Genomic DNA, 27202 nt, shown 5'->3' with positions numbered 1-27202 from the left:
ACTGTATTAACACTAAATCATATCTAATATACCTAACTAGAGCCATCTGAGGAAGACACAGTCATTGTTCAAAGTTTCCAGAAGAGAAGATGAGGTGCCTAGAAGTTGAATTTTTCAAGGTCGCATGGTAAGTGATACAGCTGGGACTCAAATGCAAGGTTGTCTGACCCTAGGGCCCTTAATGTCTCTGCTGGACTGAACTAGGAGGCAATCAATAACTGGTAATAATCATAAACATGACTCTTTGGTGATGGAATAGTAGTGGGCATTTCAATTGCCAAGAGATACATAGGGCTACATGTCAGAGCATTGTTTGATTTTGTGTTTTCCTGAGGTTTATTTTTCCTAAACCACATAGAAGTGTTATCCTACAGGATGCCAACTACTTTTTTCATTCTCTTCTCCTTACTCCCCAGTACAGAGCTTGAGGTTACCCCAGTCAATCCATGCCTTCTTCCAGAGCTCTAGGAAAACGAAGAATCTCCTCTCCCTCCCTCCCTCTCTCTCTCTTTGTCTCTCTCAGGAGAAGCTCTTCACTGGAGCTTCCTTACCATACTTTCTCAAAACTTTCAAAGCTCTATATTATCACCTGAATTGAGTCCCCTCGCTCCAAAATTCATATGTTGAAGTCTATTAAAAAGAAAATTATTCATGACACTTGTTAAAGCATGCTAAGGCAGACTTTATTCAGGGAAACTATCACTGTTGAAAGTGGGTCAGACCCACTTTCTGATCTTGGAGAGCCTTCTGGAAAGGAGGGAGGCAATTTAGACACACTCCCATGACACAGACTGGTGACACAGACTCTGGCAGAAGCCGTTTTAGGGGGCTTGTCTTACCACGAGCCACTGGTGCTGGCAAGCAGCGTTTTACAATTCTCCCTCCAGCTTATTGGTGCCAGGACCCGGCCCTGCGCACTGGCCACTTGACAGCAGTCTTGTGACACCCCAGGTCAAGCAGGAGCTGAACCGGGGACACAGCCCCACCCACCAGCAGACCACCTGAAGACCTGGCACTGGATGTTAGCCAGTCCAGGACCTAGCCTTATCCATCAGGGGGTGAGCACAGCCCTGGAACCCTACCCCTGGGCCCCAACCCCATCCCCCAGCAAGCTGACACCAACTTCAGGATACCTTGGGTCCCACAGCCAGCTGCCCTAGGATCTGGCCTCACTCGCCGTTAGGCTGACACCAGCTCCAGGATTCCCAGCCTGGCAGCCAGCCTTGCCAAGGCCTGACTTTGCCCACTAGTGAGTCAGCACTAACTATGGGATATGTCCCTACCCCCTGCCCCCAACCCTCCCCCCCTACCCTGAGCCCTGCAGCTAGCCTCCTTGTGACCAAGGCCCATCCACCCTAGACCAACAATATCCTCTCAGGCTGTCCCAGGGAGTGGTACCTCCTTCAGAGCTAACCAAAACTTTATTCATTTCTAGATGCAAGTTCTTACAGGACTGCATTACCATTAACTTTTTATATGTCTATTTACCTCCCCCACCTTGCTGCTGCTGCTCTTTGCAACCCCATGGACTGTCACCCCCTAGGCTCCTCCGTCCATGGGATTCTCCAGGCAAGAATACTGGATGGGCTGCCATTTCCTTCTCTAGGGTATCTTCCTGACCCAGGAATCGAACCTGCATCTCTTGAATTGGCAGGCAGATTCTCTAGCACTGAGCCACTAGGAAACTCACCACCACCACCTCACCTCTAGTTAATTTCTGAATTCATAGACACTAAAATTTTGCCTATGAATTATTCATTTCTATACTCCCAGGACCTACTACAATTCTTGATTCAAAGAAGACACTACGTTATGTTTGGACTTCTTGAATAGATATATCTATATCTATCTATCTGAATATATACGTGGGGGCTTCCCCAGTGGTTCAGTGGTAAAGAATCTGCCTGCAGTGCAGGAGGCATAGGAGATGCAGGTTCAGCCCCTGGGCCAGGAAGATCCCCTGGAGAAGGAAACAGCAACCCACTCCAGTATTCTTGCCTGGAAAATTCCATGTACAGGGGAGCCTGGCGGACAACAGTCCATGGGGTTGCAAAGAGTCAACTGAGGTGGCTTAGCACGTATATACACATAATTAAAAATTTTTTCTTCCTTGTTTACTTCTGATGAAGGGAACTTGTAGTAAAGATTCAAGTGAAAGAAAATTTTAAGCACATTAAACACATTTTAAAAAGGGTTTATTTGAATGGTCTCATCAGAAGATTCTGAAATGATAAGCCTCTTCTTACGAGGGAGAAGGCAAGTGTAACAGGTTGAGTCGTCTAGGAAAAACGATCATGATGACCTCAAGGAATCTCATTACCTACTCACTCCCGAGATGGAGCCAGCACCTCTAGAATGGGGTGGGCATCGCTGGGGCATGGAGAGAGAAAAGAGACTGCAGAGGAAGGGGTTCCCAGGCTCCCACTGAAGACTCTGTAAGCACTGTCAGGCATAATATCTCACCTCTGGACATCCGCTAGACTCTGTCAGCGCTAGTTACTAGTAGGATTGTTTCTTTGGGGAATGAACTGTACCTCATTCTTCTCGAGCTTTGGGACAGAAGAGAGGGAGTATATTTTGATATGAAGTGTATCCAGCTGGTTTCACTGATTCAGAGCACGGCTCATCCTCTCCTCAGTCCAGACCTATGGGAGGAGCTGCTTGCTCAACCAGGGGATCTGGTCTGAGGCAAAATACAGTCCTTCACTTGGCTCTTCCAGGGATACAATCCAAGGAGGTCAACTCCTCCAGAAAGTTTTAGTAAAGGGTTAGGTCAGGAGCATTCGTTATTTTTAGACAACAATGGGCCATGGACAAAGCAAGACAGGTGACTAGCAACACATGTGTTTGCACTGCTTGGAGCACAGTCCCCCTTCAGGGGTTTCCAATGGGGAGCCCATGGCCAACACCCCACAGATGTGTGTCAGGAACTCCAAAGAAGCAGCATTGATCATTTGTCAAGAAGCAGAAAAGTCCTCCATTAGACTTTGCTTATTACTGAAAATGAGCTCAAGTGAAGGTCAACTCTATCCTCCAGTTTCCTAATTATAATTCAGAGGCAGGAGAGAAAGGTGATAGAGAAAAAGGAAAAAAAAAATTAAAAAGAGACTGCCTGGAGTTTGGGAACACTAAACAAGAGATGGAAAATATTTCTGCCTTTGATGTGAGACATCCACATGTCTTTTTGTTTTTCTCCTAAAGACACTTAATTTTGTGGGATTGACTTTTTTTTTTCTGATGCCTAGGAAAATATAAACACCAGCAACTGTTTGATCTCATCTGGGTAGTTTGAAGGCTGTGTGTTTGCGGGTAGGGAAGTTAATGCCACAGAAAACACTAAAATCCTGCAGCATGCCAGCTTTGAATGATTCACTGTGACCAGTCACAAGGAAGGTCAGATGGGGCATTTCTGAGGTTTAAAAAAAAAGGCTACTTAAAAGTGTGTGTCCAGAAAACACAAGGCATTTGTAATGTTTATCATTCAGTGAAAGCGAAATAGCACTGGGACATGAATGGTTGGATGGCATCATCGACTCAACGGACATGAGCTTGAGCAAGCTCTGGGAGACAGTGAAGGACAGGGAAGCCTGGCGTGATGCAGTCTATGGGGCTGAGAAGAGTCAGACATAACTTAGGCACTAAACAACAACAACGGTTAAGTTATGATTTGAAACAACAACAAAACCATTATTTCTGAAAACCAAAAAAAAAATTTTGTTTTGCTAATTTGAATGATTTTGAGAATTGGCACAAAAGAGATACAGGAGATTCTCGTGTGATATATAAGGAAGATCTGTTGAAGAAAATTAGCTCCTGCCGGAATAGGATTGATAATGTGACAAATACTCACTTTGATCTAAATTTAACATCTTCCCACATTTTCAAGATTCCAGTGACTTCCAGTTACTATAGTGATGATACCTTGCAACTCCATTTAATTCCTAGGTAACAGGCAACAGTCATGGATACCAACATGGGTATAGTTAAAAACTTGTTTATTAAATATTATCTGGAGTAGTCTGTTTGGAATCATCTCTCTCTCTCTAGCATGTTTTACTCTTACTACATCTAATAAAGACACTGAAACATCTGCAAATATAAATCATACAAAAAGAATCAAGGCTCCTTTTTAGGCCCTATTTTTGAGTGTAAGAACCTTGACGTGATGTCAGAGCATTGCTAAGGAAACAAAAAACTGGGTTCTAAAATAAGTACTTTCCAGCTGGAGTTGACCTAGAAATTCACTTTTAATGTTTGATGAAGCTGTGGACAAAAAAACAAAAAACAAAAAACCCTCAATAGTTGGAGCATCTGTTCCCTCCAGTGAAGTTGTACCGCCGTCATTCTTCACTTTCCTTCTAAAACGGACAGATCCGTGACGTGGGAATTGCCTGACTTGCATCAGAAACTTCCAGATCAATGCCTAAGAATCATCTGACCACTGAAAAACCAAACAGTAAGTACTTCCTCAGGCTTCTCAGGTGGTGCTAGTGGTAAAGAACCCACCTGCCAAGCAAGAGACGCAGGAGACATGGGTTTGATCCCTGGGTTGGGAAGATCCCCTGGAGGAGGAAATGGCAACCCACTCCAGTATTCTTGCCTGGAGAATTCCATGGACAGAGGAGCCTGGCAGGCTATGCCGTCACAAAGAGTCAGACCTGACTGAGTGCACATGCACACACACACACTCACACACAAGTACTTCCTTGTATTGCTCTTCAAACTTTTTAATCATCAGAAGATCTCTCTCAGCTCTTCAATAAAAAGGGTGTCCAGGGATTCATAGCCATGTAACACAGAAATATTCCACTATTTACATTTCTAGGTACTGGCCCTAAAAGGCAGTCTTCTTGTGTTAGAGGAGTAAGAAGTCAATTGAAATCCAGGCTTCAGAAACAAGAGCCCACACTTTTTTTTTTTTTTAAGAGCCCACACTTTTAAGGCTAGCTTTTCCATTGCCACACAGAAAGCAAAAGCAAATATGAACAAACAAAAAAATTAAGAAAACAGATTAAGAATACACTTGAAAAGTGGGAGTGGCAAAAGGAGAGCGGGGAATATTAAGAAATCACAGTGTTAGGGTATGTTTGAAAACCTCATAGCAGTACTGGCTGTAACACATGTTAGTCTCTTCTGCTGCCGGCCTGATCTAGGCACCTTAACGTTCATTCTTGTACTCAATCCTCATGACAGCTATATGAAAGTGCCATTATTAGTCTCTCCATTTTACAGGTAAGAAATTAAGGCTGAGAATATTACAGTAGTTTGCTCAAGGGATCCCAGTTAAACCAGTAAATGATGGGCTTGTATATTAAAAAACAAAAGAATCCCAAGCAGTCCAGGGGAGACATTACGGGGAGCTGGTCCCACCAGTTCTTCCCTGGTAGCTCAGTTGGTAAAGAATCTGCCTGCAATGCAGGAGAGCCCGGTTCAATTCCTAGGTCGGGAAGATCCCCTGGAGAAGGGAGTGGCTACCCACTCCAGTATTCTTGCCTGGAGAATTCCATGGACAGGGGAGTTTTGTGGACTGCAGTCCATGGGGTCGCAAAGCATCAGACAGGACTAAAGGACTAACACAGGCACACAACGAACTGCTTGCTAAATTAGTAGTAAAAAAGAACAGTAACTGCAATGTGCCACAAGAGGGCGTACTGGTACTTTTAAATGTCAATAACTTGGCAGGCAAAGTGAGCATAATTAAAGACAAGGTCCAGATTTCAGGTACAAGTCAGTTGCATTTTGATAATCATTAAATATAAAATCTTGAAGATTTTATTTAGTGACTTTTGTTTTTTTGAAAAGAATAATGAGATTTTTAAAGGCGTGTTATTTCTTATTTTTGTAGAAAGTAATGAAACTTTTTTCTAAGGTTTACTTTCCTGGGTTGATATTTTATTAGATATATACTTGGTACCATCACTAATTATCAAGATGGCTTAGGGAAAATTAAAAGAAAATATTGATTCCTTTTGTTGTCATCAATACACTGTACAAATTGGTGAAATTGGGGTTCCTTTTAGCAGATGGGGGAAAGGTTAAGAGGAGAGAATTACTGACAAATGAACAGAGATTCAAATAATCTTCTCCACAGTACTTCCCCTTACATATATAAATAAGTGACTCATCATATATTTAAAAATGGCTTTATTTAAAAGACTATCCATCATTTTTACACCCTAATTTTGCCTCAGTAATAATCTGAACATGTGATTAAAAAAAAAGGATACATATATTCTTGAGGGCAGGAGAAGAGGGTGACAGAGGATGAGGTGGTTGGGTGGCATCAACGACTCAATGAACATGAGTTTGAGCAAGCTCCGGGAGACAGTGAAGGACAGGGAAGCCTGGTGTGCTGTAGTCCATGGGGTTGCAAAGAATCAGACATGACTAAGCAACTGAGCAACAGATATTATGCTGTAAAAAAAGGATTAAAAATAAAGAAAAATAGGCAAAGGACAAAATCCTCACACCATATGTGTTTTTGAGTGATCCTAGAAGTATATGTGGTATTTCTCTGTTGCAGGAAAATTTATAAATGTAAACTTTTTCTGTAAAGGGCCAGAAACTAAATGCTCCTGGCTGTGCAGGGCGTGTGGTCTCTGGCTACCCAGTTTTGCCACGGCAGCATGAAAGCAGCCTCAGACAAGCAGATGAATGGGCCTGGTTGTGTTCCAGTAATATGCTATTTACAAAAACAAGTGCCAGGCTAGATGTGGCCCCTAGATCACAGCTTTCTAAATCCTCCTTCAGTCTAGCTGTGGACTCTCACAGAAAAGGGTGAGTAAGAAGGAGAAATAAGCTTTGGAGACCTGGACCTAGGGGCACAAAGAACCTCAGCTGAAAGGCATAAGGATATAAAAAGCTTCTCCTCAGGTCTCGAGAGGGGCTCATCAGGGTCTTTAGCAGGAATTTGAAATTAAAATGGTCTTAGGAAAAAGTGCACTGTAGAAAATTGGCGAAACAGATGCGTAGCCCGTGTCTAACACAAAGAAAGCCCTGAAGGTACAGTAAATCAGAAGTGTCTTAAGAGGTGGGAAGTTGGTCCTGAGCACCGGTAGCCCTGTATTCTGAGCCACTCAGAAGTAAGGAAAATCTTGAACCCTGCAGGAAATGACTGAGTTTTGCAGCAAGCCAATTGTAGGTTACACATTCGTCCCAAGGATGCACCCTCATTCTTTGAACATAAGGAAGCATGTAATAGAGCTCAAAGACATCTTCCAGTGGAGCATAGAATTATAAATACTTTGAAAATATACTTCACAGTTCAAAGAAACATCAGATACATTCCCTATGAGTGATGGATGTATTATACTTTGATTTGGGAGATGAGTTAAGATTTGCACAAAATCGATTAACTGCTGGAAAAAAGGCTTAGAAAAATACATACTGCACTGGTTCCCAAGTCTGGCTGCAAAAGAATGTCAAGGTAAAACTTCAAGAACACAGTTTCCCAGGTCTCATTCCATATCTATTGAATTAGATTTTCTAGAACCTGTATGTGGTCTAGGCATTTTGACAATGCTGCCCAGGTGGGTCTTCTGAATGGTTGGGCTAGCTTAAGTCCAGCGACCGGCATTTGGGAATCACGAGGACGAAGGACAAACCCTGGGTAGTAAGTTTGGCCATGCTGGGTTCAAATTCAGGCTCTGGGGACTTCCCTGGTGGTCCAGTGGTAAAGAATCTACCTTCCAGGGGCTCCCCTGGTGGTTCAGTGGTAAAGAATCCACAATGCCAATGCAGGAGACATGGGTTGGATTCCTGATCCGGGAAGATCTCACGTGCCACGGAGCAGCTAAGCGCATGTGCCACAGCTATCGAGCCCGTGCTCTTGAGCCCGGGAACCGCAACTACTGAAGCCCACGCGCCTGCAACAAGAGAACCCATTGCAATGAGAGGCCTGCGCACTGCAACGAAGAGTAACCCCTGCTTGCCACAACTAGAGAAAGCCCATGCACAGCAGTGAAGACCCAGCACAGTCAAAAAATAAAATAAATATATAAATAAGTAAAGTAAACCTTAAAAAAAAAAAAAAAAAAGAATCCACCTTCCAATGTGTGGTTGACGCCTGGTCGGCAAACTAAGATTCCCATATGCTGTCCTGGGGCAACTAAGCCCGCACCAGAAGTAGAGCAGCCTGGGCACCACAACAAAGACCCAGCACAGCCAACAACAACAGATTCAGGCCCTGCCCGTTATTAGTCATTTGACCTTGAGCTAGTGATGGAACATTTCCAAGCTTCAGTTACAAGACCTGTAACGTGGAGCCAAAGTTTGCCCCTGCTGGAAGGACTGAAGGTCTGATGCGGCTCTTGTCAGGATGTCAGGATCTGGGCTCCCCTGGTGGCTCAGATGGTAACGCGTCTGCCCGCAATGCAGGAGACACGGTTCGATCCCTGGGTTGGGAAGATTCCCTGGAGAAGGAAATGACAACCCACTCCAGTATTCTTGCCCGGAAAATCCCCATGGACAGAGGACAGTCCATGGGGTCGCAAAGAGTGGGACATGACTGAGCGAATATGCTTTCTTTCTTGTCAGGATGTGGCTGTTGGCTCTTTTCCATATCCTCTCCCCATTCTTCAAGGGAACAAAGTAACTGGATTTGTTCCACTCACCCGCAAACAGAAGCTTACTGAAAGCGAAGGCATTTTGAAGAAGATATCTAAGGTTTAGTCTTGCTCCACAGGATCTCCTCTTCTTGAATTTCCTGAGAACTCTGGGTTCAGGTCACACCGTCTCTACTCTTAAGCTTCAGCTGGGAAGAAGCCAAAGAAGGGAGCTGTCAGGTCCTGAGACACCCGGTCAAGTTCTAGCCTGTGCTGATTTTCTTTGCAACTTGACTTAAGGCAATTCCAAACTTGGCTTTCAATCTCAAATTCCTGCTACAGTAAAGCTTTGTCCTTACATGCAGGTGTAGGGGATTTTTGCTTCTTTGTCTGGAGTCCAGGCTCAGGGAATTACACCACACCTGCTGCTCTTGTCTCTGGTTTATCTTAATGAAGAAGGGCGTCACCCTCACTGAATCTGGAATGTGGAAAATCACGGGCAGCCTACCAACTGTTACCTGGCAGGGAACGTGATACCAAGGAAGGAGCTGGCAACTCCCTTCCTCCTTCCCCGGGAGCATTCTTCTTACTTGTAAGCAATTATTCATCCGCTCCTTGGGAAGAGGGGTTGTTTCTCCTTCCTGAACACAGAAGGTCAAGATGAACTCATCAAGGAGGGAAATAATTTCTACAGTGTGTGTTATTAAAGCTCACTCCATAGTAGGAAGGTATTTGTGGAACAGAAGTGGAGTTTTGCAAATTGCTCCATTATTTGGTTGAAAGAAGAAAGCCAGGAAAGAATAAAATTCTGGTTAGAGGAAGAGTTAATGATTGAGCATGCAGGTCCATGGTAGCTTCTCCAGTGGTTGTGGCCATAAGCCAGGGAGGCATATCTGCCTTGTGGGAGTTTGTGGACTCAGCATTTGAGTTCGGTTTTTTCACACATAAAACTTGAGAGTTTTACTATATTCTGATTTAGAGCTGGACACTAGCCAAATCAAGAATGAAGGGTCCTACATGGGCAGGTTTATTGCTAAACTTCACTACTGGTTCTAACTTGGCAACTTCAAGAAGAGGAAAGGAGGCCAGTATCATCTTTCAAGGAATCACGATATGGCGACTGGACAGCTTTTCAATATTGATTGTTAGTCGCTCAGTTGTGTCCGACTCTGTGTCACCCTTTGGACTGTAGCCCGCCAGGCTCCTCTGTCCGTAGGATTCTCCAGGCAAGAATACTGGAGTGGGTAGTCATTCCCTTATCTTCCCAACCCAGGGGTCAAAACTAGGTCTCCTGCATTGCCAGCAGATTCTTTACCATCTGAGCCACCAGGGAAGCCCCTTTGAATATTAGAGTGTTATTTCAGCACAATTGCTCTAATGTTGAATGACACCTTTAAAGCCCAAGAGTAAATCTAAATATTAAGTTATCCCTTTGGATCTATGCACATCTCTCAGAATCTCATGAGAAATAAACATTCCAAAAACAAAACTTGATTTTGAATTATTTTTACCAGAAAAATTCTCTCCAAGCCAAACACTAAAGCAATGCACATATGTTCAAATTAGTCAGAAGTAAAATTGTTAAGTAAAGCTGAAATACTCATGTGAAAAAAAAAGGAAACAAAAAGATGAGTAGCCTGTCACTAATTTAAAAAAATTTTCAGATTAGCAGTTTTGAATGCAGAGCTTCCTCTCTATGATAAACTATTGATGCTTTTTAAATTTTTCTAAAATAACATCTCAAGTGGATTACTTTGGGTTCAGAATAATAGCATTACTTCTGGGGGCTGAAAATGATCACTTTATACATTTCCAGGCACTTTTGATATTTGTGGTGGAGAAAATTAGTTCCAACCAGTAGGAAGGCTTTCAAAATGGCAGTAGTTTCAGTGTTTCTTTTTTTTTAAATAAATGGGCTGCAACACACTGTGACATCATTTAATAATGGTGCTTCCCCATGCAAGGAAAACTTTGAGTAAGATTAAAAAGTAGGTAACAAGTGATTTAGAAGCAAATTGCTAATGCAGCAAAAACATGGTTTTATGAAACTAAAAACCTTGACATCATCTCTGCTTTTATTCTCTCTGCCTCTAATCTGTGACCAAGTTCTCAGTCCCCTGTCTTCATTTTCTCAGCCGTTATTTGCACAGTTCTTCACTGTCTCCCATTAAACTACTACTTCAGTCTTCTAAATGTTTCCCCCTATTTTTTGTAATCCATCTTGCTAAAATATAGACCCAGTTATGTCATCCTCCTGTTGAAACCTTCATTTGCCAACAAAGCTTCGATGAGTCTGGTGAGGACAAGTGTCTGAGATTCTCTTTGCTGTGGAGTCAGACCTTCACTAATGTCCAGCCCTACAAGGCAGGAAGTGCAAACATGAGGCAGTTACCCCAACCAAGTAACTCAGGACTCTTACAGAAGCCACAAATCTAGAGGAAAACTGGATCACAGATGAGGACATCGAGACAAAGCGAGCCCCTGGACCTGGGCCAGAGGCCCAATGGACATCGAGTGCCCAGGCCCGCGGGGTGATGGGCAGAGCAGAAGGACTAGACAGAGTCCACTCTCATTGGATATGCGGTAACCAATCTGCTTCCTGTCCTGCTGGGGAACTCTCCAAAGCTGAACCAACCAGTTTTAGATCTTGGTAATGGCCTGTGGAGCAAGACTAAGAAGGGCTTCCTCTAGTCTCCACCTCAAGGTTCCCAACCTGAGCTCATCGTCCGAGTTTCTCAGAAACAGTCCAGATGGTCTGAGTTCCAAGTGGTCTGAATCAGATTATCCAGGTCTGACTCCCAAGAATAGAGATTTTAAACAAGTTTTGCAGGTAATTCTGACATAGCCAGTATAGCTCAGGTGAGGGGAACCAGTGAATTGGTGGTGGGGGTGGGGAATGAACATTCCTCACCATGACATACAATGCTCTCAACTACCAAGCTCTCATCATTCTGCAGTATTCACTTTAGTGGGTTTTTTTTTCTCCCTCTCTCTTCTCTGGTACTTGATCACACTCACTTCTGAACATTTGCTCAAAATTTTCCCTATGCTTTGGATGCTGTTCTCCATCTTCTCCAGTTAGAAAAATCCCATAGTTACATCAAGATTCAACTAACTGATCTGTTGTGAAATTTCCCCTGATTCTACCAGCAGAGTTAGTTGCTTCTTTTATGCTCCCAAAAGAGCAAATACTGTTGACAAGTATTTATTATGTTCAGTTTTGGGTTACAAGATCAAGATATTCTGAATCATAAACCAGGACACGTGATCCAACAATCAGAATTGTCTCAGATATTCTGTTACACTTGTTTGTGTGTCTTCCTTGATAAAAGTACAAGCTCCTGGAGGCAGAGATAGTGCTCAATTCACCAGGGTAACCCACACAACACTTAGGATAGCATGAGGCACATAGAAGGTGCCCAGCAAATGTTGAATCATGGAGCATTTATGTGACCATGGTGCCACCCTTGGGAGGGCCAAGATACTTTTAGCACCACTCAGAAACTAGGTGTTTCAGATTTTTCTCAGAAGCTGCATGGAGAGAGTTTTTTGGTTTTTTCTCTCTTTACCATATTTCAGTCAGGACCAGGCATAAAGCTTGCTGGTTTATCAGCAGTATTGGGCCTAGAGGGTGAGAGAGGAATTCATGACCTGTCAGAAGAGAAACTGGAGTTGGCTATATAGTAAAATATATATATATACACACACACACACACACACACACACAAGATCTCAGCTCTTATAAAATTTAAATTTTAGTAAGGGAGGTGGGCCCAAAACAAGTTAAACATAATATTTCCAAAATGATAAGTGCTTCAGTTCAGTTCAGTTCAGTCGCTCAGTCATGTCCGACTCTTTGCGACCCCATGAATCGCAGCACGCCAGGCCTCCCTGTCCATCACCAACTCCCAGAGTTCACCCAGACTCACGTCCATCAAGTCAGTGATGCCATCCAGCCATTTCATCCTCTGTCATCCCCTTCTCCTCCTGTCCCCAATCCCTCCCAGCATCAGAGTCTTTTCCAATGAGTCAACTCTTCACATGAGGTGGCCTAAGTACTGGAGTTTCAGCTTCAGCATCATTCCTTCCAAAGAAATCCCAGGGCTGATCTCCTTCAGAATGGACTGGTTGGATCTCCTTGCAGTCCAAGCGACTCTCAAGAGTCTTCTCCAACACCACAGTTCAAAAGCATCAATTCTTCGGCGCTCAGCCTTCTTCACAGTCCAACTCTCACATCCATACATGACCACAGGAAAAACCATAGCCTTGACTAGACAGACCTTTGTTGGCAAAGTAATGTCTCTGCTTAGTCTGTAGTAAAGAGACAATAAGGAAATTCACAAATCAGATGATTCAAATAGTGACGAGTGCCGTGAAGATAATAAAAGTGACGGTGTGTCTGCAAGGGTCTGCTTGTTGTGGGTGGGGCAGAGGGGGGCAGTGATGGTGGTAGAGCAGGATTAGAGTGCTCAGAGATGGCTTTTGTGTTGAGTACATATAAGGAAAGAGCGAGTCACGCAGAGAGATGGCAGGAAACATTTCCAGCAAGAGGAAACCTCAAATGACACAACCTGGAGATATGAATGAACTCGAGCATTTGAAGAACACAAAGAGAGGCAACGTGGCAACAGCCCAGTAACAGAGGGGCCAAGATCATGTGGGTCTTGGAATTTCCATTTTATGCCAAGTGCAGTGAAAAGCCATTAGAGAATTTTAAACAGGGAGTGACATGATCTCACCGTCTAATCTACAATTCTGAGAAATATGAGGTGTAATTAGCAGAGCTGGGTTAATTTCTAGCATACATCTAAAGAAGAGAGTGGAATGAGGAATTTTAAAGGTTCAAAGGCTAGACATGCTGAGTCTGAGGTTTCCGTGGGATGTCCAAGTGGAAATGGTGAGTAAGATATTGAGTGCATGTTTCTGAAGCTTTGAGAGAAGTCTCAGTCAAAGGTGTAGATGAGAAATTAATCATATTCGTATATATAGGTGGTTGTTAAAACCACAAGAGTGATTGAAATTACACATGGGTGTGCAGCATGAGTAGGCTGGAAATGGGCCCTTGGGAACAAGAATATTTTAAGAGAAGATGAAGACAGGCCGCCTCTTTCACCTTCTGTGACAGCCCACACTCTATGGAGTGTGTATCTTTCTAGATAAATCTGCTTTCACTTTAAAAAAAAAAAAAAAAGAAAAAGAGTAGATGGAGATAGTATCAACAAAGGAAAAATGGAAAGAAATCAAAGGAGTCATTTTTAAAGACTTAAATATTCATTAGATTTGACGTTATGGAGTCGTTGATCCTGGGGAGGCAAATTGCAGCAGAAAGTGAATGCTGACTGCTCTTTGAGAAACTTGGCAGAGAATAGAAGGTGGCAAATTATAGGGAGCAGTAGGAGGTTAGTAAAATATATTTTTTTTTTTATGGTGGAAGAGTCTTGGGACTATTTATAGGCTAAAGAGGAGAGAAGAATAGAAGGGAAGGGATTGCATATTTAAGAGAAAAGGAAAAGTTGGAAGAGTGAGGGCTTAGAAGAAAGAATGGAGGGATTTGAGGAGTTATCTTCAAATGAGGTGGACACCTCATTCTCTTAGTATGAAATGAGGTAAAAGTTTGATTGCATGCAAGGTGAAGAGATTTAAAATTGAAAGATTTATACTGGGTGATCCCAGTTATCTTATTTAATCTAGTTAGATAGTAAGAGGTTGCTGATCCAAGAGTTAGTTTTACATATGAATGAGAGTACATACATGTGAGCACATATGCACACATACACACACAAATATATATATATATATATATTTGTATATATAAATGTATATACACACACACACACACACACACAGATAAAACTAAGATCATGGCATCCAGTCCCATTGCTTCATGGCAAATAGAAGGGGAAAAAGTGGAAACAGTGACAGATTTTATTTTCTTGGGTTCCAAAATCACTGTGGACAGTGACAGCAGCCATGAAATTCAAACTCTTGCTCCTTGGAAGAAAAGCCATGACAAACCTAGACAGTATATTAAAAAGCAGAGACATCACCTTGCCAACAAAGGTCTGTACGGCCAAAGCTATGGCTTTTCCTGTAGTCATGTACAGACGTGAGAGTTGGACCATATAGAAGGTTGAAAGTGAAAGTAGTCCCTCAGCCCTGTCCAACTTTGCTACCCATGGACTGTAGCCCCCCCAGGCTCCTCTGTTCATAGAATTCTCCAGGCAAGAATACTAGAGTGGGTTGCCATTTCCTTCTCCAGGAGATCTTCCCAACCCAGGGACTGAACCCGAGTCTCCTGTGTTGCAGGCAGATTCTTTACTGTCTGAGCCACCAGGGAGGCCCATTGATGCTTTTGAGTTGTGTTGCTGGAGAAGACTATTGAGAGTTCCTTGGACTAAAAGGAGATCAAGCCAGTCAATCCTAAAGGAAATCACCCCTGAATAATCACTGGAAGGACTATTGCTGAAGCTGAAATTCCAATACTTTGTCCTCTTTACGCCAAGAGTCGACTCATTAGAAAAGACCCTGATGCTGGGAAAGACTGAAGACAAAACAAGAAGGGGGCGGAAGGGGATGAGATGTTCAGATATTGTCACTGACTCAATGAACATGAATTTGAGCAAATTCTGGGAGATGGAGGACAGAGGACTCTGAAGTGTTGCCATGGGGTCACAAACAGCTGGACACTACTTAGGGACTGAACAACAACATAAAATATATGTATGTGTGTGCTAAGTTGCTTCAGTTGTGTCTGTCTCTGTATGACCCTATGGACTGTACCCTACCAGGCTCCTCTGTCCACGGGATTCTCCAGGCAAGAATACTGGAGTGGGTTGCCATTTTCTCCTCCAGAGGATCAAACCTACGTCTCTTACACCTCCTGCATTGGCAAGTGGGTTCTTTACCATTAGTGCCACCTGGGAAGCCCAAAATATATTTATATTTCATGTTAAACATAATATTTAATGCTTTAATTTTTTGAAGTGAAATTTGCATAACATAAAATTCACTGTTTTATAGCAAATAATTAAATGACATTTAGTATATTCACAGTATTGTGCAGCCACAACCTATACTAGTTCTAAAATATTTTCTACATCCTCAAAAAACCCACTTATCCACTAAGCAGTTATTTTCCATTCTCCCCTTTCTCCTATCCCTTAGCAACCACTCATTTGCTTTCTGTCTCTATGAATTAACCTATTCTGCATATATTCTATAAATAGAATCATATAATATGTTACTTTTTTTATCCAGCTTCTTTCACTTATCATAATGTTTTCAAGTTTCACCCAGGTGGTAGCCTATACTCCATTTATTTTATGGTTGAATCCCTTGTGTGTATATATATATATATATATATATATCACAATTTGTTTATCCATTCATTTGTTATTGGACACGGGTTGTTTCCCATTTTTTTAAATTGTGGTGAAGAACATAAGGTAAAATCACTATCTTAGCCATTTTTTAGTGTATAATACTGTAGTAATTAACTATGTGCATATTATTGTACAATAGATCTCTGGAACTATTTCATCTTGCAAAACTAAAACTCTACCTATTGAACAAGTATTCATTTCCCTCTTCGCTCAGCTCCTGGTGACCGCATTCTATTTTCTGTTTCAAGTTTGACTATATGAGGTATCTCACATAAATGAAATCATGCAGTATTGTCTTTTTTTGTGATTAACTTATTTCACTTACATAGTGTCCTCAGGTTTCATCCATGCTGTGTATCACAAGATTTCCTTCTTTTTTAAGACTAGCATGCCATTGTATGTGTGTATATATACATATTTTTTCTTTATCCTTTCATTTGTTTGTGGACATTTAGGTTGCTTCTACTTTGTGGCCATTGTGTTTAATGCTGCAAGGAACATGGGTTTGCAAATACCTCTTTGTGATCCTGTTGGGTATATAACAAGAGGTGGGATTGCTGGATCATATGGTAATTCTATTTTTAATTTTTTAAGGAAACTCCATACTGTTTTCCACAGTATTTACACTGTTTTACATTTCCACCAACCCCATGTTCAGAGGTTCCAATTTCTCCACATCCTTGCTTGTTCTTTTCTTTCTTTCTCTATTTTTTTTAAGTGGGTAGATATGAGGTGATATCTCATTGTGACTTGCATCTCTATGATTATTTATATGCCAATCAGTGACCTTGAGTATTTTTTCATATGCTTTTGGCAATTTAGCTCCTTTGAGAAATACCTATTCAAGTTCTCTGCTCATTTAAAAAATCAGGTTGTTTATTTTGTTGTTGTTTTGTTAGAGTACCTTTTTATATATTATGGTTGTCAAATATATGGTTTGCAAATATTTCCTCCCATCTGTAGATTGCCTTTTCACTCTGTTGATTGTTTCCTTTGCTGTGCAGAAGTTTTTAAGTTTGATGTACTTCCATTTGTATATTTTTGATTTTGCTGCCTATGCTTTTGCTGTCATATTCAAGAAATAATTGCCCAATCCGATATCATGAAAATTTTCTCTATGTTTTTTTTAGTAATTTTAAAATTTCAAGTCTTATGTTTAGGTCCTTAATCCATTTAGAGTTTATTTTTGTCTATGTTTAAGGTAAAGATTCAAATTCATTCTTTTGCAGATAGATATCCAGTATTTTCAATACCATGACTATCCTTTCTCTGCTGTGTAGATTCGGGGCCCTTGTTGAAGATGATTTGACCTTACACATGAGGACTTATTTCTGGGTTCTGTATTTTGTTCGTTGGTGAATACATTTATTTTAATGTCAGTACCTTACTGCTTGGGCTTCCCAGTTAGTGCTAGTGCTAAAGAACCCACCTGCCAATGCAAGAGATATAAGAGACACGGATTCGATTCCTAGGTCGGGAAGATCCCCTGAAGGAGAGCATGGCAACCCACTCCAGTTTACTTGCCTGGAGAATCCCATGGCTAGAGGAGCCTGGCGGGCTACAGTCCATAGGGTTGCACAGAGCTGAACACAGCTGAAGTGACTGAGCATGTGTGCACACACCACACTGTTTTGATTTGTAATATGTTTTGAAATCAGGAAATGCTGGGGCCTCAGGATTTGTTCTTTCTCAGGATTGTTTGACTGTTTGGAGTCATTTGAGGTTCCAAATAAACTTTGCATTTTTTTCTATTTATATAAAAGATGCCATTGGGATTTTGATAGGGATTCCATTAAATTATAGATCACTTTGGGTAGTATGGACATTTAAAAAATATTAAGTCTTTCAATCAATGAACATGGAATGCATTTCCACTCATTTGTATCTTCTTTATTTCTTTCAGCAATGTTTTATAGTCTAAAGTGTACAAGTCTTTCACTTCCTTGGTTAAGTTTATTCCAAAATATTTAATTGTTTTGATGCTATTGTAAATTTGATTTTTAAAAATTTCCTTTATAGATTGTTCATTGTTGATATATAAAAACACAACCGATTTTTGTGTGTTGATTTTGTATCCTACAACTTTGCTGAATTCATTTATTAGTTTTAACAGGTTTTTCTTTGTAGAATCTTTAGGACTTTTCTATGTATAAGAACATGTCATTTGCAAACAGATGATTTTACTTCTTCCTTTTCAAATGAGATGACTTTTACTTCTTTCCTTTTGCCTAATTGCTGTGGCTAGGACTTCTGGTGCAGTGTTAAATAAAAGTTGTGAGAGTGAGAATCCTTGCCTTGTTCCTCGTTTTAGAGGGAAATCTTCCAGTTTTTCACTATTGAGTATGATGTTAGATGTGGGTATTTCATATATGGCCTGTACTATTTTGAGGTAATTTCCTCCCATTCCTCACTTGTTGAGTGTTTTTTTTTATCGTGAAAGGATGTTGAATTTTGTCAAATGCCTTTTCTGAATCAATTGAGATGATCGTGTGATTTTTTTTCTTCTGTATTCTGTTAATGTATTCATTGATTTTCTTTTTTAAAAACATTTTATTGGAATATAGTTTATTTACAATGTTATGTTAGTTTGTTAGTTTCAGGTATATAGCAAAGTGAATCAGATATATATATATATATATATATATATATATATATGAAGTGACGTGTTAGTCCCTCAGTCATGTCTGATTCTTTGCAACCCCATGGACTAGGGCTCTCCAGGCTTTTCTGTCCTTGGAATTCTCCAGGCAAGAATACTAGAGAAGGTTGCCATTTCCTTCTCCAGGAGATCTTCCTGACCCAGGGATCAAATCCAGGTCTCCTACATTACAGGCAGGCTCTTTACTATCTGAGCCACCAGGGAAGCTTTTATATATATATATATATATATATATATATATATATATATATATATATTCAGTTTTTTAAAGATTCTTTTCCCATATAGGTCATTACAGAGTATCAAGTAGAATTGATACTTGTGCTATAGAGTAGATCTGTTGATTTTCAAAGTTGAACCATCCTTGCAGCCCAGGTATAAAGCTCACTTGGTCATAGTGTTTAATCTTTTAATATATTGTTGAATTTGGTTTATTATTGGGTTGTCCCAAAAGTTCATAAGATACTATGGAAAATTCCAAATGAACTTTTTGGCCAACCCAACACAATTTTGTTGAGGATTCTGTTTATATTTTTGAGAACCAAGACAGTAAGACAGTTAATATTAGCATTTTATGGATAGGGGAAAGATAGACTCTGTTTCTCTGTTTTGGAGTTGGTAATGGCAGGTTTAGAAGAAGGAGCTAGAGTATTAGGAAAACAATCTGCTAGAAACAAGGAGTGTCAGACAAAACCACATTTGGTAGAAAACAAATGATACCCAATCCAGGGTTTGTTTAGTAGCAAAAGAATCTTAGCCAGCAGGCAGCTATGGATTACAACTCCTCTTACTTGGTCACCAGGCCCTGGCCTAGGAGACTGAGTTAATTCTGAGACACATCAGAAGAGAGTCTGTGGATAAGTAATTTCTTTTCTCTGCCAATGGGATCGGGTCAGGTGAAAGCTACACTGGGAGATGATCATTAGAGACCTCTCCTGCAGAGCAGGAGATGCAAGGTCTGGGGAAGCCTGGTAGGGGTTCAGAATCTTTTATAATTAGAATTATAAAGTCTCAATATGTTTCTCTTCAACCACCTCACCCTCTCCTACCTCCCTCCCTTCTTCTTTTTTAAATAATTTTTATTTATGTCTTTGCTAGGTCTTCATTGATATGTGAGGGCTTTCTCTAGTTGCTGCAAGCGGGGGCTATCCTAGCTGTGGTGTGTGGCTTCTCATTGTGGTGGCTTCTCTTGTTGTGGAGCACACGCTCTAGGGCAGGTGGGCTCAGTGGTTGCAGCTCGCTGGCTCTAAAGCACAGTAGTTGTAGCACATGGGCTTAGTTGCTCTGCAGCATGTGGGATCTTCCCAGACCAGGGATCAAACCCGTGTCTCCTGCATCAGCAGGCAGATTCTTTACCACTGAGCCACCTGGGAAGCCCTCCCTCCCTCCCTTCTGTCTCTCTTTCTTCTCTTATCCTTTCTTCTCCCCTTTCCTCTGTTCTTCCTCCTCTTCCTTCTTTTCTCACCCCTCTATCTGCTTTATTTCTCCCCCTCTCCCTTCTGCTGCTATTTTTCTCTTAAATCATCATGGACACTGTGTACAGGAGGTAGGTGGGGAGTAACTAAAACTATTTGTCTTTCTACACTTTTGTTATCTTCGTACCCTCAGTTCTCACAGCTCCACATTTATTCCCCGGTGCAGATCGATTGAGCTGAAGAAATGCCACCAGGCAAAAATTTCAAAGACAGAACCACTGTTCCTGGCTAAAGAATCTGGCCACTTCATCTTCTCCCAAAAAAGGATCTACATTACCTGGAAGACAGGGACCCATACTTTCACCACCTGGGGTGAGTCTGTTTGAGGTTTTCCCTCCGTTTTACCTCCCACTCCAGATCTAAAGAGACAAGGAGAAGACTGACTGCAGCAACCCAACCCTATGAAGAGGACAAGAAGGAAGGTCAAAGTGTCGCCCAGTTGCCAGGATGGCTTCCAACTCCCCAAAGTCTCACTTACTCCCTTAATTGGCTTGGTGACACTTAATACTTCTTATCAGAGAAGACATCAAATTATTAAAGACTCTCTTCTCCCTACTCCCATCCGCTTGCAAGTCTTGCATTAGTGAGTCTACAGGAGACAACCCATGGCTAGCAGAGTCCAGGGGCAGGCACTGGGGTAGGGAAAGAGCAGAAAAGGACACCACCTGAGCCGTATGGCAGCCAGGCGAGCAGTGAGCCACAGCTGCTTCCTAGGAATTCGTATCAGCCTGCGCCCCGATCCTTGGGCTACTTGGGCAATGACATGTAATTTGAACGTTCACTCTTGCTTTCTGCACTTTCTTTTTAAAAATTATTTATTTATTTAATTTTGGCTGTGCTGGGTGCTTGCTGCTGCATGGACTTTTCTCTAGTAGTGAGGAATAGGGGCTTCTCTCTAGCTGTGGCTGTGTGGGCTTCTCATTGCGGTGGCTTCTCTTGTTGCAGAGCACAAGCTCCAGGGTGCACAGGCTTCAGTAACTGTGGCATGTGGGTTCAGTGGTTGTGGCTCCAGTCTCTAGAACACAGGCTCAGTATTGTGGTGCATGGGCTTAGTTGCTCCTTACCATGTGGGATCTTCCTGGACCAGGGATTGAACCCGTGTCTCCTGCATTGGCAGGCAGATTCCTTATCAGTGAGTCATCAGGGAAGCCCTGCACCTTCATTTATTTTACTTTTTGTTGTTGTTGTTAAAGTTCTTTTTAGAAATATTCATCTTCCTTTGCCCTACCCAGGGGAAAGGAAAAATAAGGTTTTGGTTCATGCCTGGGCCTGTAGAGAGGATCCATGTGGCACAGAAATTTACTTAATCTGTTGATGTTGAGAGAAGCCCAGGAGAGAGGTAAGAATTTAGCAGGAGAGAGAGGTCTATCCAGAGTGTCCTTGACCATTTCTCCTGACCACCTGGAGCTGTCTACCATACAAGTCCATCCCCATGTATTGCTCTGAGGATTTCTGTTTGATTTGGCTTAGATCTGTGGAAATGTTACTTCTGCTTGCTCAGCAGGTAGGTAGAAATAGGGCCAGAGGGAGAAAGGAGAGGCCTCTTTAATTTGGCCATCAGATCTGTATGTTCCAGGAATTCCAACAGGGGGCTCTAGATAGAGTTTCATATGATAATTACTTGTCAGGTATAGCTGCATTCAGTGAGTTTGGCCACGTTAGGTGGATGCTCTTAAAGCCCTTAGCACCACCTATACATTTTATCTATGAAGATACAGTTTCCAGTCCTGGACAACCAAACTAGATGTGAGCTCTTAAACCACAAATCATTTAAAACCATCTGGATGTGAACCATCTTTGTTGTTCCTTGCTCTTTAGTGGCTCATATTAATTCATAATCCTGCTCAAGCCAAGCACTCTTTAAGGCCAGAATAGGATAACTGCTCTTGGTCAGAACTGGAGGAGAAAGTGGCTACCCATCATGTACAGAAACCCAGAGAAACCTAGGGAGACTGAACAATGAGATCTTCATTTCTGAGCAGTCCAAGTCCTCAGCCAGTTAGTCTTCTCTGGGCTCAAGGCCCAGTTACCCTGGAGGCAGTGTTAGACAGAGCACAGCATCGAGGATCAGCCTGTTGCAACAGTTGATCTCTGAAACCTGGGACGTAGACTGGCCTGTGATAAATGAGAACGACCTTTAGAATCTTACAGGGAATTGATAATGGTGTTCACATCATAGGAAAGGCCCAGAAAGGTTATCTCCTCTAACCCATCTTAAAAAGTGATAGCTGAACTAGAGAAAATCTCCAGGAGACTGCTGGGCAACCACGTAGTTAGATAACACACAAAACTCAAACCCAAGAAAATCTTCTGTCCCTTGAAGCAGAAGTCAGAGCACTCGCATAAAACAACTTTCTCAATGCTCTCTACCATCTCTTGTTTTCTTTGTAACATTTCCTTTTCTTTTATATCTTTTTTCAACTCTCCGATTTCCAAAAGGTTACTTAGCATCTCATAGACTCTGTGTGTGTGTGTGTGCGTGTGTGTGTGTGTTATTTGCTCAGTGAGGTCTGACTCTTTGCGACCCCATGGACTGTAGCCTGCTGGGGTTTCTCCAAGCAAGAATACTGGAGTGGGTTGCCATGCCCTCCTCCAGGAGGTCTTCCCAGCCTAGGGTATGAGCCCACGTCCCCTGCATTGCAGGCAGATTCATTACCATCTGAGTCACCAGGGAAGTCCCTCATAGACTGTACTTTTCAACAAAGTTGAGTATTGATATTTCCTAGGCCACAATGGTTAAAAAGGGAATTATCAGAGGTGTTTATCTTAATAATTGCATGCTCTAGCTAAGAGCCTTCATTAGGGTAATTGCTCAGTTTCAGATCCAAATTTCAAACCACATGAAGATTTCTTCTTGGATTTAGAAAGGCACTCCTGTGTTAGTTTCTTAGGGCTGCCATAACAAAATGTCACAAACTGTGTGGCTTAAGGCAACAGACATGTATTCCCTCGTGGATCTGAAGGCTAGAAACCTGAAGTCAAGCTCTCAGCAGGTTGATTCCTTCTGGAAGCTTGGAGGGAGAATCTGTTCCAAGCCCCTCTCTTCTGAGTTCTAGTAGTTGCTGGCCGTCAGCTTTCACAGCTTGCAGACACTTCAGTTCAATCTTCTACCTCCATTTTCATATGACTAATCCCCCATGTGTATCTGTGTGTCTCCCTCTCCTGCCATGGACGCCAATCATTAAATTTAGGGCCCTCCCTAATCCAATATGACCTCATCATTACATCCGCAAAGACTGTTTTCAAGTATGGTAACATTCACAGGCCCCGAAGTTAGGATTTCAACATATCTTTTGGCAAGGACACAAGCCAACCCACAACAGACCTCAACAACAATTCTAAAGCCAAACTCATGTTCTTCTCCCTAAAACTATACCTCAAACTTTCCATTCACTTCAATCATTCCTTTGTTTAGTAAATATTAGGCACCTGCAACAGTTATTAGGCATAGCTGTTGGTGATGTGAATTGTTGTTCAGTCACTAAGTCAGCTCTGCAACTCCATGGACTGTAGCCTGCCAGGCTCCCCTCTTCGTGGGGGTTTTCCAGGCAAGAATACTGGAGTGGGTGGCCATTTCCTTCTCCAGGGGATCTTCTCAGATTAGGGATCAAACCCGCATTTCCTGCAGTGGCAGGTGAATTCTTTACCACTGAGCCACCAGGGAAGCCTAGTGCTGTGAATAGGACAGTAAAAATCAACAAAGACGATTAAAATAATTTATGTGAGTCTGAAAGCATCCTATAGTTTATCACCACCTTCCTTCCCAAATCTGAACCATCATCATGTCTTGACTTTATTTCTTGCTATTTTTCCAGATCCATTCCCTTCTTCCCAACTCTACTTCCATTTCTGGAGCTCAAACTTCCACATTCTCCAACTTGGATCATAGTAGTCACCTTCCAGTTGTAAATCACATTTAATTCCACTCCTGTCTAATAAAGTTTCTATATTGCTGCTAGAGTCCCTCCTGTCCCTCCCCACATCATGTGCATACTTAAAACACTTCATGACTTGCCAGTACTTTCAGAATAAAGCCAAAGTTCTAAACGGGGCTGATGAAACTCTGAGCATTGGACTCTCGCTGCCTGTCCAGCCTGGGCTCACTATATGTCCCGCCTCCCCTTTCCTTAGGTCTAGCCACACTGGTCTTCTTTCAGCCTCTCAGATTTTAAAATGTGTATACATTGTTTGGAGATCTTGTTAAAATCAGGTTCTAGTTAAGTAGAACTGGGGTGAAATTTGAGATTCTGCATTTCTAATCAGCTCCCAGGTGATGCTGGTCAAGACCCTGCTTTGAATCCAAAGGCGTGTTGGTTGCCGTGTTCCGTTTGCACCTGCTTTTGTACATATTGTTCCTGGTTTTCAATACTCTTTCCTCCTCTCTCACTTGAATACATGTTCAGATCCCTTCTTAGGGACCTCTCCTTTGATCTACTAAGTAAAATCACCTCAACCCCACTGTGAATCTCATGGAACCCCATGTCTCTGCTTTTTTCTACTTGGCACAGTTGGGTTTTATGTTTTCTATGACATCTTTTGATCAAATATTTATCTCCTCCACTAGAGTACCAGCTCTGCGGTGGAGAATACATCTGTTTCTGTTATCGTTGCATCTCCAGAATCCCACTCAGTGTGTGGCTCTGAGAATAGACTCTCATTATATAGTTGTTGAATAATAAGGAATGGTACTCAAGTTGCGCACAGTCTTTCCCTTCACTAGCAGGCAAAGGAGTGACTTAATCATGCTGCCTAGATGGATATTTAGACCCTCAGAAGAAAATGGCTTTGTCTTTGTCTTTCCCTTGTTGTCACAGGGATTCCGCTGTCTTTATTTTGGGTTGCTTCCAATGATATCAATAACCTTTGCACACAGTCTCAATTTGTTTATGCCTTGTGGCTGTTCAGCTCAGATGGTGACCTGGCATTAATAAACTACTGTTTTTGCAGGCAACAGCGATTTTCTCTGATTACTTCAACTATCAGGGCTGACTGTATAGACGTATGTGCTTCCCATGTGGCACTAGTGGTAAAGAACCTGCCTACTACTGCAGAAGACTTAAGAGACACAGATTCGATCCCCGGACTAGAAAGATTCCTTTGAGGAGGGCATGGCAACCCACTCTGGTATTCTTGCCTGGGAAATCCCATAGACAGAGGAGCCTGGCGGGCTACAGTCCCTGGGCTCACAGGAGAGTCTGACACTGAAGCAACTCAGCTCAGCTACTCTTCCTGTCTTTGCATCATGCATCGCCTGGAGTGTCTTTCAGTTTCTGTGCTTGGCTTTGATCGGTTATCTCTCACTATCAAAGGCTTGCTCATAATTAGCACCACTTCCTGGCCCCTGTGGTGCCCCTATAGCTGCCTTCTTAGCTTTACTCCCTGGCATCCGCTGCTCATATTCTCTATATCCTTTGCATTCAGATTCACCCAGAGAGCAACTGACTACTTTGCTTAAATCACTCTGATCTTTTTCTGATTCTCATGCCACCACGAGCCTAGGCCACTGACAGACCCATAATGGATTTGCTGTGAGTTTGGTGCTCATGGCTGGTCCAAGCAGGTTTGAACAGGACAGTCTGTTCACATGCAGTGATGTGCTGGAGTTGCCCCTTACTGGTCCCCTCGAGCTGATTGTGAAACATTTAGGAATTTGATGAGCCCAGTTGTTAAACAGTCCATGGTTTGAAATCACCCAGGGTTGGAGTACTTACACATGGACATCAGGAAAGGCTAGAAATCAGGGTTGTTTTCCTTCCAGAGAGCCGGCTTGCCAGCATGCAGCTGAGTGGGTTAGAGGACAAGGTTCACCCCCAGGAAGCATTCAGAGCTCTTTCCTTTGCTTATGTGGTTGCCATTCTGAGGCTTTCCTGATGGGGGCAGTGTAACTGGAAGGTGCCCTGCATGGTTGATTGTCTCACCTGGCCACATCCAGGGCTTCCAAATTACACAAAGCCTCCTTTCATCGTTGTTGCTGCCCCAATTGCAATCTATTTATGGTTGAGTTTCCCAGGGAATAAGTTCTGAGATGGAGCTTTGTGTGTGGAAACCTACTGGGGAGTGTGAAAATCATTCAGTTGTGTCTGACTCTTTACGACCCCATGGACTGTAGGTCGCCAGGCTCCTCTATACGTGGAATTCTCCAGGCAGGAATACAGGAGTGGGTAGCTGTTCCCTTCTCCAGGGGATCTTCCCCACCGAGGGATCAAACCTAGGTCTCCTGCATTGCAGGCAGATTCTTCACCATTTGAGCCATGCCCCGAGTTGAACTGGGGAGTGTGCTTCAGTTCATTTCTTATGGAGGAGAGGAGGTAAGATTGCAGAAGGAAGGGTTGAACTGTAATGTAGCCATCAAGAAGGTATCAGCCAGCTCATGAGAAGGACCAGTGGTTAGATGGGGGCTGCCCATTGAACATGGTGGCTCTTTTCAGAACAGAGTGTTTCCTAGGGAGGAACTAAGCTGAGAACCTTGGATCAGCCACCAACACTCCCAGCGGATAGGGAATGAGTACCTGGTCTTAAGGGGCAGTTTGGTGGGTGAGTTTGGAGGGGGCGGTGGCTGGGGCTTACATACATCTCCTACACACAGAAGGGAAAAAGTATGTAAAAGTTGTTAAAATTTCCCAAGAGCATGCTAAAATTCCCAAGTAGGAAAGTTCTCATTATTAAAAGAAAAAACAACAACAAAGATTGAAGATTGTTAACTCCTATTTTATACAGTCTTCCCATTTTTCAGAGCTCTCATTTCCTGAAAAGAATTGTGACCCCAGTTTCCTCACCAGTGGGATCAGAGGACAATATAATTGGCATTTCATAGTATCACACTTCAGTTCAGTTGCTCAGACGTGTCTGACTCTTTGCCACCCCCTGGAATGCAGCACGCCAGGCTTCCCTGTCCATCCCCAACTCCTGGAGCTTGCTCAAACTCATGTCCATCGAGTCGGTGATACCATCCAGCCAGCTCATCCTCTGCTGTGCACTTACCTGTCTGAATCACCTATGCTCAGCTCTGCTTGTCCTCTCTCCTCAGAGGGGCTCCTGTCTCCAGCATGAGTGTCATAAGCCAATGAGGAGTGATCACACTGCAGCCTCTTTCTCTTCACATTGACACATCTCAATCCTGGCATTGGTTTCAGTGTTTCCTCT

The 27202-nt window shown here is 42.5% G+C and overlaps 1 long non-coding RNA gene across 1 annotated transcript; it reads left to right on the top strand.

The window, feature by feature from the left end:
- Nucleotides 1-51: 51 nt before the first annotated feature.
- On the top strand, nucleotides 52-20886 carry LOC129644753 (uncharacterized). The gene is made up of 2 exons (XR_008710961.1): nucleotides 52-127; nucleotides 20226-20886. It is a non-coding gene; the product is annotated as an uncharacterized LOC129644753 (long non-coding RNA).
- Nucleotides 20887-27202: the final 6316 nt, after the last annotated feature.

This window comes from Bubalus kerabau, chromosome 2, assembly GCF_029407905.1.
Source record: "Bubalus kerabau isolate K-KA32 ecotype Philippines breed swamp buffalo chromosome 2, PCC_UOA_SB_1v2, whole genome shotgun sequence".
NCBI classification, from domain to species: Eukaryota; Metazoa; Chordata; class Mammalia; order Artiodactyla; family Bovidae; genus Bubalus; species Bubalus kerabau.
The sequence above is the reverse complement of the archived record's forward strand: the minus strand, read 5'-3'. Positions and strand labels throughout refer to the sequence as shown.